The following is a 14,398-nucleotide window of genomic DNA, read 5'->3' as shown; positions in this document are numbered from 1 at the left end:
ACCTGCAGCCTGTGAAAAGTAGACCCCAAACACGGTAAGTTAAGCAAAATGAGAAGACAGACAAACACACAGCAGATGAAGGAGCAACGTAAAAACCCACCAGACCAAACAAATGAAGAGGAAATAGGCAGTCTACTTGAAAAAGAATTCAGAGTAATGATAGTAAAAATGATCCAAAATCTTGGATTTTTCTTTGTATTTAATTTTTGATAGTTTGATTAATATGTGTCTTAGTGTGTTTCTCCCTGAATTTTTCCTGTAGGAATGGGACTGTCTGTGCTTCCTGGACTTGGTTGACTGTTTCCTTTCCCATATTAAGGAAGTTTTCAACTATAATCTCTTCAAATAGTTTTCAGTACCTTTCCTTTTCTCTTCTTCTTCTGGGACCCCTGTAGTTCGAATGTTGGTGTGTTTAATGTTGTCCCAGAGGTCTCTGAGACTGTCCTCAATTCTTTTCATTCTTATTTCTTTATTCTGCTCTGCAGTAGTTATTTCCACCATTCTATCTTCCATGTCACTTATTCGTTCTTCTGCCTCAGTTATTCTCCTATTGATTCCTTCTAGTGTATTTTCCATTTCAGTTTTGTGTTCTCCATCACTTATTGTTTGTTCTTTAGTTCTTCTAGGTCTTTGTTAAATATTTCTTGTATCTTCTCAATCTGTGCCTCCATTCTATTTTCGATGTCTTGGTTCATCTTTACTATGATTACTCTGAATTCTTTTTCAGGTAGATTGCCTATTTCCTCTTCATTTATTTGGTCTTGTGGGGTTTTACCTTGCTCCTTCTTCTGTAATATATTTCTCTGTCATCTCATTTTGTCTAACCTACTGTTATGGTCTCCTTTCCTTAGGCTTCAGTGTGTGTAGTTCCTCTTGCTTTTGTTGTCTGCTCCCAGTCAGTGAGGTTGGTCCAGGGGCTTGTGTAGGCTTCCCAGTGGGAGGGACTGGTGCCTGTGCTTGGGGGTGTGGAGCTGAGTCTTTTCCCTCTGAAAGGCAGGGCCACATCAAGTGGTGTGTTTTGGGGTGTCTGTGATCTTAGTATGACTTTAGGCAGCCTATCCAATGATGGGTGAGGCTGTGTTCCTCTCTTGCTGGTTGCTTGGTGTGAGGTGTCCAGCACTGGAGCCTGCAGGCTGTTGTATGGGGCTGCATCTTGGTGTTGATATGGATACCTCTGGAAGTATGCACACCGATTAATATTCCCTGGGCCCAGTGTCCTGGACTTGTCACTACCACCCCAGAGGCCCAGGCCTGACCCCTGGATGGGGAACCAAGTGCCCACAAGCCACCCAATGTAGCCAGAGATAAAAGAAAGAACAGAAAAGAAACCCAAGGCAAAGAGCAAAAACAACAACAAACAAACAGCAGCAACAACAACACAACACACACACACAGAATAAAATAAAATAAAATAATTTTAAAAACCAAGAGAACAAACAAACAAAAGAATTCAAACATGAGAACAGTCAATAAGGCCTTAACGAACAAAAATTAAAAATGAAAAATAAAACAAAAACAGCAAACAAACAAGAAAAGTGAAGAAAACATAAAATATAAACAATCAAAAAACTAAAGAAAAAATAAAAAGAAAAAACAAAGAACAAAACTAGAAAAGAAACAAGTAAAGTAAAAATATAATACATATATGTATTTTAAAAACAAAAATAAATGATAAAAAATAATAAAAGGAACAACACCAACAACTGAACAAAATGAAACAAACAAAAAGAATAATAAATTAAGAATATTTTCCTGGGCCCTCCTCTGTCAGTGTCCTTGCTCTCTCAGTGAGCCACAGCCAATCCCCACCTTCCCAGGAGGACCTCCAATAACTCTAGGTAGGTCTCTGGACCTGCTGTGGGCACTGTGGGGCCAGCTCAGACTCTGACCTGGCTTAACTCCCACATGTATGTTCCCTCAAACTCCAGTGCTGTGAAGGCTAGATCGGTCTCAATTGTGGGAACACTCATTGTCTATTCAGGTATTCCACAGAGGCTGGATTTACCAAGCCAATCTTGAGGATTTAATCCATGGCTTGTGCAGCTGCATGGAAAGACTTCCATTCCTCTTCCTTAGTCACATGGTCCCTGGGGTTCAGTTCTCATTTTGACCCCACCTCTGCATGTGTGCCACCCTCAGGCATCTGTTCCTTGCCCAGGTGTGAGTGAGTGAAAGCAGCAGCTGCTTGGGGCACACTTACTCAGACCAGGGAGGGGTATGGCAGCCACAATTGGGGTGTTCATGAGTTGCCTGCAGCAGCGGGGACCAGCAGGCAGTTGCAACAGACTGGGGCATGCTCACTCTGGTGGGAGTGCCTGGCAGTGCCTGCAGTGGCAGGGGCTGGCATGTGGGGGCAGTGGTGGCCCCGCCCCCCTCACACCTCTCAACAATGGTGCCCCACTTTCCAGGCAGTGCATGCTTCCTTTAGGTGCATTCCCAGCTGTGCATCCCCTCACTCCTGTCCCCACTGCTATATCCGCACAGCTTACAGCACTCCTCTGCCCAGATCTGTTCTCTCAACCCCACGCTTTAGCACTCAGCCCAGCCAGCATTGGCAGACTCTCATTCCAGGCAGGGGAACCCAGGGCTGATTCCCAAGGAGGCTTTGGGATGGGCACCACTCAGGCCCCTGGAGCCCACATGGGCAGAGGAAACCCTGGACCAAGGGATGAGTGTGCCCGCTCAGATGGGAACCCTTCCCAATGCCCATGGAGGCTGAAGAAGCCGGCAGGTGGGGAAAGGGGTTATAATGGCAGTTCTGTCCCTTGTACGCCACTCAAAAATGACGCCTTGCTTTTATGGTGTCCCAAGTTTTTTCTGCAGACTTTCCCGGTTGTGCAGCTCCTTGCTCTTGTCCTTTCAGGCTACCTTTTCACACCCAACAGCTGTCCCCTCCCTGGGTCCGTGCTCCAAACCCCAATTTCCAGCACCCAGCCTCCCTTCGCAACAGGTGACTCATGACTCAGGCTGGAATGTGCAGAGCTGCAGTGTAGGCCATGCAATTCTTACTTTTTACTGCCTTCCAAAGACTGTCCACTGCATTCTCCTTTGATCCCCTGAAGGTCCTTTTCTGTCCCAGCTGATTTCCCCAGCATGAGAGAGGTTTTCTGAGTTAGAGGACCTCCCCTCACCTTCTGCTTCCCACCAGGGTTGCTAGTCCCTTTTTTGATTCCTCTTTTATTTTTTTCTTCTTTCTACAATCCTAGCAAGTTGTGAGGGGATGTTTCTTGTCCTCTTAGGTGTCCAAAGTCTTCCGCTAATGTTCAGAAGGTGCTCTATGAGAACTGTTACGTCTGTAGCTGTATTCCTGATATACTTGTGAGGAGCAATGAATTCTCCTATTCAACCATCTTGATTCCTCCCCTCTCTTGATTCTTGATATAGGCATTTATCAGTATAAATTTCCTTCTTATAACAGCTTTTGTAGAAACACATGGGTTTTGATGTGTTTCAATTTTAGTTTCAAGATATTTCTTGATCTCGCTTTTAATTTCTTCTTTGACCCATCAATTGCTGCTGAGCATGTTGTTGTTTTTAACATCTTTATTGGAGTATAATTGCTTTACAATATTGTGTTTCTGTTGTATAACAAAGTGAATCAGCTATACGTATACATATATCCCCATATCCCCTCCCTCTCGCATCTCCCTCCAACACTCCCTATCCCACCCCTCTAGGTGGTCACAAAGCACCTAGCTGATCTCCCTGTGCTTTACGGCTGCTTCCTACTAGCTATCTATCCTATGTTTGGTAGTGTATATATGTCCATGCCGCTCTTTCGCTTTGTCACAGCTTACCCTTCCTCCTCCCCATATCCTCAAGTCCATTCTCTAGTAGGTCTGTGTCTTTATTCCTGTCTTACCCCTATGTTCTTCATGACATTTTTTCCCTTAAATTCCATATATATGTGTCAGCATACAGTATTTGTCTTTCTCTTTCTGACTTACTTCACTCTGTATGACAGACTCTAGGTCCATCCACCTCATTACAAATAGCTCAATTTCGTTTCCTTTTATGGCTGAGTAATATTCCATTGTATATATGTGCCACATCTTCTTTATCCATTCATCCGATGATGGACACTTAGGTTGTTTCCATCTATGGCCTATTGTAAACAGGGCTGCTATTTGTGACCGCCTGGAGGGGTGGGATAGGGAGGGTGGGAGGGAGACGCAAAAGGGAGGGGATATGGGAACAAATGTATATGTATAACTGATTAAATTTGTTATAAAGCAAAAAATAAAAAACAATCTATGTGTACATTGGTATTACCATTAATATATAAAAATAAGACAATATATATTGAACAAATCTTTGCAGGAATCATATTCACATGACTTTGTAATCCTCTCCCCTGTCACCTAAGTCCTAAGGCTTTATTGCATACTTGTAATATAACAAGTTGTTATCCTTGAAATAAAGTTCACATATATGTTAAAAAAAACAGGGCTGCTATGAACATTTTGGTACATGACTCTTTTTGAATTATGGTTTTCTCAGGGTATATGCCCAGTAGTGGGATTGCTGGGTCATATGGTAGTTCTATTTGTAGATTTTTAAGGAACCCCCATACCATTCTCCATAGTGGCTGTACCAATTCACATTCCCACCAGCAGTGCAAGAGTGTTCCCTTTTCTCCACACCCTCTCCAGCATTTATTGTTTCTAGGTTTTTTGATGATGGCCATTCTGACTGGTGTGAGATGATATCTCATTGTAGTTTTGATTTGCATTTCTCTAATGAGTAAAGATGTTGAGCATCCATTCATGTGTTTGTTGGCAGTCTGTATATCTTCTGTGGAGAAATGTCTATTTAGGTCTTCTGCCCATTTTTGGATTGGGTTGTTTGTTTTTTTGTTATTGAGCTGCATGAGCTGCTTATAAATTTTGGAGATTAATCCTTTGTCAGTTGTTTCATTTGCAATTATTTTCTCCCATTCTCAGGGTTGTCTTTTGGTCTTGTTTATGGTTTCCTTTGCTGTGCAAAAGCTTTGAAGTTTCATTAGGTCCCATGTGTTTATTTTTGTCTTTATTTCCATTTCTCTAGGAGGTAGGTCAAAAAGGATCTTGCTGTGATTTATGTCATAGAGTGTTCTGCCTATGTTTTCCTCTAAGAGTTTGATAGTGTCTGGCCTTACATTTAGGTCTTTAATCCATTTTGAGCTTATTTTTGTGTATGGTGTTAGGGAATGATCTAATCTCATACATTTACATGTCCCTGTCCAGTTTTCCCAGCACCACTTATTGAAGAGACTGTCCTTTCTCCACTGTATATTCCTGACTCCTTTATCAAAGATAAGGTGACCATATATGCGTGGGTTTATCTCTGGGCTTTCTATCCTGTTCCATTGATCTATCTTTCTGTTTTTGTGCCAGTACCATACTGTCTTGATTACTGTAGCTTTGTAGTATAGTCTGAAGTCAGGGAGCCTGATTCCTCCAGCTCCATGTTTCGTTCTCAAGATTACTTTGGCTATTCGGGGTCTTTTGTGTTTCCATACAAATTGTGAAATTTTTGGTTCTAGTTCTGTGAAAAATGCCAGTGGTAGTTTGATAGGGATTGCATTGAATCTGTAGATTGCTTTGGGTAGTAGAGTCATTTTCAGAATGTTGATTCTTCCAATCCAAGAACATGGTACATCTCTCCATCTATTTGTATCATCTTTAATTTCTTTCATCAGTGTCTTATAATTTTCTGAATACAGGTCTTTTGCCTCGTTAGGTAGGTTTATTCCCAGATATTTTATTCTTTTTGTTGCAATGGTAAATGGGAGTGTTTCCTTGATTTCACTTTCAGATTTTTCATCATTAGTATATAGGAATGCCAGAGATATCTGTGCATTAATTTTGTATCCTGCTACTTTACCAAATTCATTGATTAGCTCTAGTAGTTTTCTGGTAGCATCTTTAGGATTCTCTATGTATAGTATCATATCATCTGCAAACAGTGACAGATTTACTTCTTCTTTTCTGATTTGGATTCCTTTTATTTCCTTTTCTTCTCTGACTGCTGTGGCTAAAACTTCCAAAACTATGTTGAATAAGAGTGGTGAGAGTGGGCAATCTTGTCTTGTTCCTGATCTTAGTGGAAACGGTTTCAGTTTTTCACCATTGAGGACGATGCTGGCTGTGGGTTTGTCATATATGGCCTTTATTATGTTGAGGAAAGTTCCCTCTATGCTTATATTCTGCAGGGTTTTTATCATAAATGGGTGTTGAATTGTGTTGAAAGCTTTCTCTGCATCTATTGAGATTATCATATGGTTTTTATCCTTCAATTTGTTAATATGGTGTATCACGTTGATTGATTTGCGTATATTGAAGAATCCTTGCATTCCTGGAATAAACCCCACTTGATCAGGGTGTATGATCCTTTTAATGTGCTGTTGGATTCTGTTTGCTAGTATTTTGTTGAGGATTTTTGCATCTATGTTCATCAGTGATATTGGCCTGTAGTTTTCTTTCTTTGTGACATCCTTGTCCTTTTTTGGTATCAAGGTGATGGTGGCCTCGTAGAATGAGTTTGGGCGTGTTCCTCCCTCTGCTATATTTTGGAAGAGTTTGAGAAGGATAGGTGTTAGCTCTTCTCTAAATGCTTGATACAATTCGCCTGTGAAGCCATCTGGTCCTGGGATTTTGTGTGTTGGAAGATTTTTAATCACAGTTTCAATTTCAGTGCCTGTGATTGGTCTGTTCATATTTTCTATTTCTTCCTGATTCAGTGTTGGCAGGTTGTGCATTTTATTGGCATAGAGTTGCTTGTAGTAATCTCTCATGATCTTTTGTATTTCTGCAATGTCAGTTGTTACTTCTCCTTTTTCATTTCTAATTTTATTGATTTGAGTCTTCTCCCTTTTTTTATTGATGAGTCTGGCTAATGGTTTATCAATTTTGTTTATTTTCTCAAAGAACCAGCTTTTAGTTTTATTGATCTTTGCTATCATTTCCTTCATTTCTTTTTCATTTATTTCCAATCTGATTTTTATGATTTCTTTCCTTCTGCTAACTTTCGGATGTTTTTGTTCTTCTTTCTCTAATTGCTTTAGGTGCAAGGTTAGGTTGTTTATTCGAGATGTTTCCTGTTTCTTAAGGTAGGATTGTATTGCTATAAAGTTCCCTCTTAGAACTGCTTTTGCTGCATCCCATAGGTTTTGGGTCATCGTGTCTCCATTGTCATTTGTTTCTAGGTATTTTTTAATTTCCTTTTTGATTTCTTCAGTGATCACTTCATTATTAAGTAGTGTATTGTTTAGCCTCCATGAGTTTGTATTTTTTACAGCTCTTTTCCTGTAATTGATATCTAGTCTCATAGCATTGTGGTCAGAAAAGATACTTGATACAATTTCAATTTTCTTAAATTTACCAAGGCTTGATTTGTGACCCAAGATATGATCTATCCTGGAGAATGTTCCATGAGCACTTGAGAAAAATGTGTATTCTGTTGTTTTTGATGGAATGTCCTATAAATATCAATTAAGTCCATCTTGTTTAATGTATCATTTAAAGCTTGTGTTTCCTTATTGATTTTCATTTTGGATGATCTGTCCATTGGTGAAAGTGGGGTGTTAAAGTCCCTTACTATGATTGTGTTACTGTCGATTTCTCCTTTTATGGCTGTTAGTATTTGCCTTATGTATTGAGGTGCTCCTATGTTGGGTGCATAAATATTTACAATTGTTATATCTTCTTCTTGGATCGATCCCTTGATCATTATGTAGTGTCCTTCTTTGTCTCTTCTAGTAGTCTTTATTTTAAAGTCTATTTTGTCTGATATGAGAATTGCTACTCCAGCTTTCTTTTGGTTTCCATTTGCATGGAATATCTTTTTCCATCCCCTTACTTTCAATCTGTATGTGTCTCTAGGTCTGAAGTGGGTCTCTTGTAGACAGCATACATATGGGTCTTGCTTTTGTATCCATTCAGCCAATCTGTGTCTTTTGGTGGGAGCATTTAGTTCATTTACATTTAAGGTAATTATCAATATGTATGTTCCTATTCCCATTTTCTTAATTATTTTGTTTTTGTTTTTGTAGGTCTTTTCCTTCTGTTGTGTTTCTTGCCTAGAGAAGTTCCTTTAGCATTTGTTGTAAAGCTGGTTTGGTGGTGCTGAACTCTCTCAGCTTTTGCTTGTCTGTAAACGTTTTAATTTCTTCATCAAATCTGAATGAGATCCTTGCTGGGTAGAGTAATCTTGGTTGCAGGTTTTTCTCCTTCTTCACTTTTAATATGTCCTGCCGCTCCCTTCTGGCTTGTAGAGTTTCTGCTGAGAGATCAGCTGTTATCCTGATGGGGATTCCCTTGTGTGTTATTTGTTGTTTTTGCCTTGCTGCTTTTAATATGATTTCTTTGTGTTTAATTTTTGACAGTTTGATTAATATGTGTCTTGGCGTATTTCTCCTTGGATTTATTCTGTACGGGACTCTCTGTGCCTCCTGGACTTGATTAACTATTTCCTTTTCCATATTAGGGAAGTTTCCAACTATAATCTCTTCAAATATTTTCTCAGTCCCTTTCTTTTTCTCTTCTTCTTCTGGAACCCCTATAATTCGAAGGTTGGTGCGTTTAATGTTGTCCCAGAGGTCTCTGAGACTGTCCTCTGTTCTTTTCATTCTTTTTTCTTTATTTTGCTCTGCAGCAGTTATTTCCACTATTTTATCTTCCACCTCACTTATCCGTTCTTCTGCCTCAGTTATTCTGCTATTGATCCCATCTAGAGTATTTTTCATTTCATTTGTTGTGTTTTTAATCGATGCTTGATTCATCTTTAGTTCTTCTAGGTCCTTGTTAACTGTTTCTTGCATTTTGTCTATTCTATTTTTAAGATTTCGGATCTTGGAAATAGAATCTTGGATCATCTTTACAATCATTATTCTGAATTCTTTTTCAGGTAGACTGCCTATTTCCTCTTCATTTGTTAGGTCTGGTGGGTTTTTATCTTGCTCCTTCTCCTGCTGTGTGTTTTTCTGTCTTCTCATTTCGCTTACGTTACTGTGTTTGGGGTCTCCTTTATGTAGGCTGCAGGTTCCTAGTTCCCGTTGTTTTTGGTGTCTGTCCCCAGTGGCTAAGGTTGGTTTAGTGAGTTGTGTAGGCTTTCTGGTGGAGGGGACTAGTGCCTGTGTTCTGGTTGATGAGGCTGGATCTTGTCTTTCTGATGAGCAGGTTCACGTCTCGTGGTGTGTTTTGGGGTGTCTGCGGACTTTTTATGATTTTAGGCAGCCTCTCTGCTAATGGTTGGGGTTGTGCTCCTGTCTTGCTAGTTGTTTGTCATAGGGCGTCCAGCACTATAGCCTGCTGGTCGTTGAGTGAAGCTGGGTGCTGGTGTTGAGATGGAGATCTCTGGAAGATGTTTGCCGTTTGATATTATGTGGAGCTGGGAGGTCTCTTGTGGACCAGTGTCCTGAAGTTGGCTCTCCCACCTCAGAGGCACAGCACTGACTCCTGGCTCCTCAATTTGGGATGATTTGTTGTCTATTCATGTATTCCATAGACGCAGGGTACATCAAGTTGATTGTGGAGCTTTAATCCTCTGCTTCTCAGGCTGCTGGAAGAGATTTCTCTTTCTCTTCTTTGTTCTCACAGCTCCCGGGTCTCAGCTTTGGATTTGGCCCCACCTCTGCATGTAGGTCATCAGAGGGCGTCTGTTCTGTGGTCAGACAGGACAGGGTTAAAGGAGCCGCTTCGGGGACTCTGGCTCACTCAGGCCCGGCGGGAGGGAGCGGCATGGAGTGCAGGGCGAGCCTGCAGCGGCAGAGGTTGGCGTGACGTTGCGCCAGCCCGAGGCGCACCGTGCGTTCTCCCAGGGAAGTCGTCCCTGGATCCCGGGACCCCGGCAGTCACGGGATGCACAGGCTCCCGGAAGGGTGGCATGGACAGTGACCTGCGCTCACACACAGGCTTCTTGGCGGTGGCAGCAGCAGCCCCAGCATCCCACGCCCGTCTCTGTGCTTCGTGCTTTCAGCCGCAGCTCGCGCCCGTCTGTGGAGCTCCTTCAAGCAGCGTTCTTAATCCCCTCTCCTCGCGCACCAGGAAACCAAGAGGGAAGAAAAAGTCTCTTGCCTCTTCGGCAGCTCAAGAGTTTTCCCGGACTCCCTCCCGGCTACCTGTGGCACATTAGCCCCCTTCAGGCTGAGTTCTCGCTGCCAGCCCCAGTCCTCTCCCTGCGCTCTGACCGAAGCCCGAGCCTCAGCTTCCAGTGCTGCCTGCCCCGGCGGGCGAGCAGACAAGCCTCTTGGGCTGGTGAGTGCCGGTTGGCACCGATTCTCTGTGCGGGAATCTCTCCGCTTTGCCCTACCCAGGTACGTGGGGAGTTTCTTGCCTTTTGGGAGGTCTGAGGTCTTCTGCCAGCATTCAGTAGGTGTTCTGTAAGAGTTGTTCCATGTGTATCTGTACTTGTGGTGTATCTTTATAGAAGTTTGTCAGCCATTATTTTTTCAAATAAGCTTTCAGCCATTTCTCCATCTCTTCTTCTGGGACTCCAGTTAAGTATAACATTTCTTTTGATGGTATTTCATAATTTCCATAGGCTTTCTTCATTCCTTTTCATTCATTTTTGTTTGTTTGTTTCTCTGATTGGATAATTTCAATTGATCTGCCTTCTTGCTCACTGATTCTCTCTTTTGTTTGTTAAAGTGTGCTGTTGGAGTTCCCTATTGGATTCTTCCATTCAGTGATTGTATTTAGCTCCAAAATTTCTGTTTGGTTATTTTTTTTATGCTTTCTATCTCTTTATTGAACTTCTTTTGTTCTTGCACTGTTTCCCTGACATCATTAAATTGTTTATCTGTGTTCTCTTGTAGCTTTCTGAGCATCTGTAGAATAATTATTTTGAATTCTTTGTTGAACAGTTCCTTGAGCTCTATTTCTCTGGGGACAGTTGCTGGCGGTTTTTTGTATTCCTTTGGTAGAGATGTATTTTCCTGATTTTTTCATGATTCCTGTAGCCTTGAACATGTATCTGAACATTTGAAGGAGTAGTCAACTCTTCTAGACTTTATGGACTGACTTCAGTAACAGAAGCATTTCACCTATGAATAGAGGCACATTGTACCATGCTGTGACCTGTGTGTAGTGGTCCAGGGCGCCAAGTATGGGGGCTTGTGGTGGCACTGTGTCTGGGAAGCATGATGTCTCTTCAGTTTAGGCCAATTTGGTCCACAGCACTGACAACTATGTGGTCCTTGGTGAGCACAACACAGTGTGTGGGGGAGGTACGCAGTGGATGCAAAGACTGTTGGATTCCTTAGTGGCACCTCTAGATCTAGCAGCTAGGGACCAGGGCAGTCAGTGGTGCTGGTCAGAGTCAGTGGTGTGCACACACTCAGCTGCAGAGGCTAGCTGCAGACACCTGTGCCTGCACACTTTTTCCTTAAGCATGTGTGCTTCAGTGGAGGCTGATGGTGGGAGTTGGGCTAGGGACATGCAGGTACACAGCTAGAAGGGCTAGTTATGGGTAGATGTGATGTTGCCAGCCAGTGATTAATCCAGGCCCACAAACAGCTGCAGGGGCTGTGGCGTTCCATGTGATCACCTGTGGCTCCAACTCTCCCTGCCCATCTCACCCCGGGCATGTGTACTGCAGTGGAAGCTGGTGGCTGATGATAGGATCCAGGCTGGAAGCATGCAGGCACACAGCTGAAGAGGTTAGCTATGGGTGGGTGTGGTAGTGCTGGACAGTGACAGAAGACGGCGCCTGATCTGGGATCAGAAGCTGCTCCACGAGCCCTGGCTTTTGGTGTGCCCACTGTGGCTGCACGCTCTTCCTTAGGGTATGAAAGCTACAGTGGAGGCATCAGGCTAGTTCCATGTAGATGCACAGCTGGAGGCCCCAAGCAGAAACACAGTGATGAAAGTCACCCAGGGTGCTTAGGCTGGCATTTTTCACTCATGCAGATGCAGAGGCTCAACATGGCTATGTGTGTGGCTCCTGGGCTCTGGCAGTAGCAGGGAGGGACTCAGGCAGCTAGCAACTTATACTTGCATAGCTTCAGGATCCTGGATGGCTGTTGGTATGGTTCCTGGGCTCTGGCAGGGGTGGGAGGAGGGAAGGAGTTGGAAGGAACTCAGATGGCTGGCATCAGCAAATGCAAATACCTGTGGAGTGAAAGCTGGTGAAATATGCAGGCAATCCACAGCAACTGTACTGGCTGTTGGTTTCCTCAGTGGTGAAATTTGCTGAATTCGTCTGCAGAGCAGGTCTTTGTGAACTATGATTGCTCCTGCTGTATGTCTGTTAATAATAGCCTCTGCTTTTCTTCCTTGTTCCTAGCTGGCTCTATACATTTCAGCTTTGCTGGTCTAGGTGGGGTGAAACCAAAGTGGGAACTTTCTGCAATGCCTCAAGAGGTTGCATAAGCTGTTTGCTCACCCCTACTCTTCCTTTCCTAGAGAGAGGAATTCTTTCTTGGTGGAAGTGCTTTCTTGGTGCTGAACAAGTTGCTTTGGGAGATGGGATGTTGCAGATGGAATGAAGTTGTCTTCTTTCTCTGCTTGTGTGGTTCTCAAAAATCCTCAGTTTTTTGTTCCACTGTGTTGCTAAAATTCCTAGGTGGACTCTGGAGGTTTTCCAGAGCTGTTTTTATTTATGGATAGCTGTTCAATCATTGAACTTTTGGGGGGGTATGTTGGGGAAGCAGGGTTCTCCTGCATTTCAGTTTTCCCCAGAAACTAATGGCTGATTTTTCATCAAAAACCATGGAGGCCAGAAGGCATACTTAAAGTGTGAAAAGAAAAAAAATAGTCAATTAAGAATTCTATATCTGCCAAAACTATTCATCAGAACTGAAGGAGAAATCAAGACAGTTCCAAACAAACAAAATCAGAAGAATTTGTCACCAGTAGACTTGCCCTACAAGAAATGCAAAAGGGAGTCCTTCAGGCTGAAAGAGAAGGATGCTAGATAGCCATAGGCAGAAATAAAGAACACCGGTAAAGGTAATTAAATAGGTAAATATAAAATTCAGTATTATTTTATTATTGGTTTATAACTTTTATTTTTACTACATGATTTGAAAGACAAATTCATAAAACAATAATTATAAGTCAATGCTAGTGGATAGACATTGTATAAAGATGTAAGTTATGACAATAACATCATAAAGAGGAAAGGACAGAGGTGTCTAGGAGTATAAGAGCAGAGTTTTGCATGCTACTGAAGTTGTTAGTATTAATTCAAATTAAAATGTTATGAATTCAATATGTTACTTATAATCCCCAGGATAACCACGAAGAAAATAACTCAAAAATATACAAAAAGGAAAATGAGAAGGGATCCAAAATGGAACACGACAACAAAAAATCAATTAAACACAAATGAAGGCAGTAATGGTGGTAATGAGGAAGGAAAAGCTATAAGACATATAGAAAAAAATAGCAAAATGGTTGAAGCAAATTCTTCCTTATCAGTAATAAGTTTAAATGTAAATAGAGTAAACTCTGTAATCAAAAGGCATAGATTGGCAGAATGGATGAAAATATTATGACCAAACTATATGCTGTCTACAAGAGACTCAATTTAATCAAAAGAAACTGGTAGGTTGAAAGTGAAATTATGGAAAGAATACTCCACACAAATAGTAACTAAAAGAGAACTGGGGTAGTTATACAAATATCATACTAAACAGACTTTAATTCAAAATGTGTTTCAAGGTACAAAAAAGGACATTACATATTGATTAAAAGGTCAATTCACCAATGAGCTATAATTATAAACATACACACAATTAACAAGACCATCACAAAATATATGAAGCAAAAACAGGCAAAACAGAAGGGAGAAATAGTTCTGCAATAATAGTTCTATACTTCAATACTCCACTGTCAGTAATGGGTAGAACAACAACCCATAAACAGAAGATCAATAATAAAGAACTTGCAAAACACTATAAACCAACTAGAACAAATAACATATACACAATGCTCTGCTGGCAATAGCAGAATACATACTTTTCTCAAGTGCACATGGAGCATTCTCTAGGATACACCATAAATTGAGCCCCAAGTCTCAGTTAATTTAAAAAGAATAAAATCATACGAAATATCTTTTGTGGTGACAAAGGAATGAAACTGAAAATCAATAACAAGTGAAACTGGAAAATTCACAAATATGTGGAAATGGAAAAACACACTATTAAACAATCAGCAGGTCAAAGAATACATCACAAGGAAAATTAGAAAATACTTAGAAATGGATTAAAATGAAAATACAACCTAAACAAAACATATGGGATGCAGCAAGGCAGTGCTCAAACAGAGATTTATAGCTATAAAAACATATTTTTAAAAAGAAACAATATATCAAACCAATAACCTAACTCTACACCTTAAGGAAATAGGAAATTAAAATAGCAAACTAAATCCAAAATTAGCAGAAGGAAGGAAATAATAAAAATTAGTTATAATAT

This window comes from Mesoplodon bidens, assembly GCF_964165515.1.
Source record: "Mesoplodon bidens genome assembly, chromosome: X".
NCBI lineage: Eukaryota > Metazoa > Chordata > Mammalia > Artiodactyla > Ziphiidae > Mesoplodon > Mesoplodon bidens.
Note: the sequence above shows the minus strand (reverse complement) of the source record.